Below are 4,829 nucleotides of genomic sequence, written 5' to 3'. Positions count from 1 at the left end.
AAAAAAAAAAAAAAAAAAAAAAAAAAAAAAAAAAAAAAGATATCTATAATAGCATAAACCAAAACTATCCATGGGTATCTTTAACAATAGGTACAGGGTGTGTGTGCTAAGAATCACAGAGCATTGTGGAGAAAAGAAAAACATGAATGACCAAAGCCAGCATGGTTGTTATTCGTAACTGTAGTCCTACATGGGAAGGAAGGTGAGGCAGGAGAAGGCAGATCATATGAGCCCAAGTGTTTAATGCTAACCTGGGGATGGGGATGGAATGGGAAGAAGGGTGGGGGCAAAGACAGAGACAGAGACAGAGATAGACAGAAGAAAGACCTGCAGTTGCCAGAAGTTTGTGGGGTTTTTTGTTTATTTTTTTGTTGTTTGTTTTTTTGTTTTTGTTTTTTGAGATAGGGTTTCTCTGTGTAGCCCTGGCTGTCCTGGAGCTCACTTTGTAGACCAGGCTGGCCTCAAACTCAGAAATCCACCGGCCTCTGCCTCCCGAATGCTGGAATTAAAGGCGTGCGCCACCACCGCCCGGCCAGAAGTTTGCTTTACTTGAGACAAGATCTCACTATGTAGCCCGGTTGACCTGGACCTCACTATGTAAACCAACTTGGCCTCAAACTCGAACTGATCGGTCTGCCTCTGCCTTTGGGAGTACATCACCAGCTATACCTTGCCTTGTTAGCTTGCGTAAGTTACAGTTTATGGTGAGAAGATGGTTGCCAGAAACAGCACTTTAGAGGCAGGCTCTCTCTTCAGCTGGTCCCCACTGCCCTTGGTGGCTTGTGATTCCCCCCAGTCACCTACTTCCCGCTGCCATTTTCCTGTTCTGTGTGGTGAGTGGCCTTTACCAAGCCCTTGCACACAGAATAAAATAGCTCGTTCCAAGCGAAAGGATGTCTGGGTCTTGCTAGCGGAGCGGGGGGTGGGTCTGGACAGCTTTTACCTGAGACCTGCAGGGAAGTGAGTGGTGAGGAGTGAGGAAAGATGAAGCCCACCCCCTTGCTCTAGATTCAGCTTCGAAGCCCCCGTGAGGATCTGAGCCTTGTCCAGCTATGGAGAACCTAGGCACTCTAGAAAATATTCCTCCTGGCCATGTTGGAGGCTGTGGGGTTTCCCCCTTGTACCGAGTTCCTCATCATCTTGTGATCTGGGAGTCCTCCTTCCTCAGATTTCCTTGCCATTTAAGGGCAGTGTCCTGCTTGTGACTTTAACCCACTGCTTCTCAGAAGCCTGATTTTGTCAGGTCCGGGAAGGAAGGACGGACTGAAGGACTGATAGGTTACTGGCCATCTAGGAATGTGTTTTGAACCTGGTCCAGGAACTACTTTTTTGGTGAGGAATGCCTTCTGCACCTGCTCATACCACACAACTGTTTGGAGACCCCGCCAATTACCCAAACCAAACTCTCCTTGTGCTGTTTTCTCTCAGGAAAGCCAAAGGAAGGGCTGGAATGTTAGTGAGTGAGCCTGTGCCAGGCCTGGCGGCACACACCTACGATCCCAGATTTGTGAACTACTGTTCACATAGTGAGTTTAAGGCCTACCATGGCTACAAGAGACCTTGCCTCAATAAGCAAATAAAGAAACAAACAAGAAAAGACTCATTAAAGTTATTACTGAACTTTAGATAATCAACAAATGAATCATTCTTGAAGTCAGGCATCATGGTGTGTGCCTCCTATGCCAGCACAAACATGGGGTTGGAAACAAGGGATTTAGAGTTCAGGCCAGCCTTGACTACAATGCGTATTTGAGGCCAGCCTAGCCTACATGAGCCTAAACAAAACAAAACAAAACAAATTTAACCAAATAGAGAAAAACTGCAAACTTGAGTGTGGTCTTTTGGGTGAGTGGAATTCAGAGAGCACATAACGGAACACAACAGGCTCGCAGTGTTTCAGTGAGAGCCAAGCCAGAACCAACTTGGCCAAGACGTAAAGAAGTAGGGTAGGGGGCTGGAGAGATGGCTCAGGGGTTAAGAGCACTGACTGCTCTTCCGGAGGTCCTGAGTTCAAATCCCAGCAACCACATGGTGGCTCACAACCATCTGTAATGAGATCTAACGCCCTCTTCTGGGATGTCTGAAGGCATCGACAGTGTACTTATGTATAATAATAAATCTTAAAAAAAAAAAAAAGAAGAAGAAGAAGTAGGCGAGGATGTTTATATGTACTGTCCAAGAGAGCTAACAGAGCAAGAGGATTCCCTTCGAGGGCTTTAACTCACAGTCAGACCGGGGTGGCCCCACTGTAAGTGTATGTACAGAAGCATGCTCAGCTAAGGCGCTCTGAGCAAGTGCAAATGAAGTTGTTATCTGAAATTGAAAAACTAGGAATTTTTCAAGGAGGGTGGTACACATAGGTCGATGAACAGAAATGTCTCTGGGCATGCTAAACCTGCAACATAAATTTTGAACTGAAAATGGAGGGAACTAAGACAAGAGTCTGTCCCTGAAGCTCTGGCCCTGCTTAGTCACTAGTAACCTTTGGCTGGCCTGCCCTGAGAAGAGCAAGAAGGCCCCACTCCATCCGAAGATCAAGAGTGCTGCGACTTGGTTTGCCTTTCGCTTCCTCTCCGGGACTGTTCCCTTAGAAACCACAACACTCCGAGACAGCATCCAAACATGTGATGCAGATTAGCAAAGGGCCCATTTCCTCGTGAGCAGAGGCAGCCGAGATCAGAAGGTCAACTTTGGTTTGGTTTGGTTTTTGATACAGGGCTCTCTTGTAGCAGAAGCTGGCCTTGAATTTCTGATCTTTCTGCCTCCACCTCCCAAGTGCTGGGACCGCAGGCATGTACCTTATCCCCCAAAGGTCAATTTTTTATTTTTATTTTTTTGGTTTTTTTGAGGCAGGTTTCTCTGTGTAGCCCTGGCTGTCCTGGAACTCTCTCTCTGTAGTCCAGGCTGGCCTCAAACTCAGAAATCCGCCTGTCTCTGGCTCCCGAGTGCTGGGATTAAAGGCGTGTGCCACCATGCCCAGCCCAAAGGTCAAATCTTAAAGCTAGGCTGTAGAGGAGGCCCTCCCTGAGGTGCAGGCCCTGTGAACCAATCATCAGCCTCTGTCTGGGCTCAGGAGCACTTGCCTGGGAGGAAGGGCACAAATTCTGTGTCCGTTTTCCCCTCCATCTTTCCCTGCATCCCTTAGTGGATGTTAAGCAAATGCCCAGTCTTTGCCAGACAACTGCACTAGAACCCAGGGAGAAAATGGTGAAAAAGAAAACAAAACAGTCCCTCTCCTAGAGGACTAGAAAGCTAGGGGGACAGGCAAAAAGCAAGGAGAATCAAGTACAGTAAGGGCAGAAGCTCTCTCACAGGATGGGAAAGGTATTCTAGGCAGGTACAGAGGCCTGAACTTTACCAAAACACTGTTCCCTGAGAGACAGCCTCAAGTCCCAGGGGTTAAGCGGCAGAGCTGGGACTCTGTATTGCAAGACTGGCAGTCTTAACTGCTAAGCCCTGCTGAACTAGGCTATATCATTTTAGCGGACCCTTTCATCTCGGCTTACCTGTTTGTGATGGCAAGAATCAGGATGGGAGAACAAGAAAGTGGAGGAGACACTCTTCAAAATGGACCTTGGCTTCTCCGGCAGCCCCAGCCAGTTAGGATTGCAGGGTCAGGAAAGTCCTGCATATGTAGCCGTCCCCTGGGTATTCATGTGAACTCGAGTGGGCGTGTGTGTCCACAGCTGCCCACCGGCCTCCACTGAAAAATCATTCTGTCCCAGGCGAACCCTGTGCTCGTGACCCACTCATTCTCTGCTCACTTTCATGTGATTTCAAGGAAGGACACATGGACTCACAAGTTCAACGGTCTTAGTGAGTCACTGATGCACCCAGGACCAGTCCCTCAGCCTCCCCTTCCACCTTCCCACATCAGCTGCTCCATCCGGCTGTGTCATCCTTCCCTGTACCATCTGGGCTCTTCTGAGAGAGCACCCCTGAGCACAGCCCATCCTTTCTTCCTTCTCTTTCTTTCTTTTTTCTTCTAAAGATTTATTTATTTATTATATGTAAGTACACTGTAGCTGTCTTCAGACACCCCAGAAGAGGGCATCAGATTTCATTACATATGGTTGTGAGCCACCATGGGGTTGCTAGGATTTGAACTCAGGACCTTTGGAAGAGCAGTCGGTGCTCTTAACCACTGAGCCATCTCGCCAGCCCCCTTTCTTCCTTCTCATCCCACTTTCTCAGTCTTGTCGTCTTTCTTCTCCCTCATGTTCAAGCACAGGGCATCATTCTGGAGTGTCACAGTCACACAAACACTGTGTGTCACACTGGGATGGTTCTAGACAGGCCTTTGGTAAGCTCCTATTCAAGGCCCCAGCCACCGGATGTGGAAGCTCCCTGCAATCCTAAAAGACAGAAGTGGAAGCAGGAGCCGCCTCAAAAGCAAGACAGAACAACAGCAAAAACTAATAGCTTAAAGCCCTGTGTCAAGTTAACAGCAAAAATGACAACTAGATGGGCGTGGTGGCGCACTCAGGAGGCAGAGGCAGGCGGATTTCTGAGTTGGAGGCCAGCCTGGTCTACAGAGTGAGGTCCAGGACAGCCAGGGCTACACAGAGAAACCCTGTCTCGAAAAAAAAAAAAAAAAAAAAAAAAAAAAAGCATGTTGAAGCTTATCAAAGACTTTTGCTTTTTGCTTTTTTCTTCCATTGAGATAATCATATGATTCTTGTATTTTTTTTTCATTTTTTTTGTCCATGTATTTGGTTTATTACATTTTTGTTTGTTTGTTTTTTGAGACAGGGTTTCTCTGTGTAGCCCTGGCTGTCCTGGAACTCACTCTGTAGACCAGGCTGGCCTCAAACTCAGAAATCCACCTG

This window comes from Mus pahari, chromosome 12 (genome assembly GCF_900095145.1).
Source record: "Mus pahari chromosome 12, PAHARI_EIJ_v1.1, whole genome shotgun sequence".
NCBI lineage: Eukaryota > Metazoa > Chordata > Mammalia > Rodentia > Muridae > Mus > Mus pahari.
The sequence above is the reverse complement of the archived record's forward strand: the minus strand, read 5'-3'. Positions refer to the sequence as shown.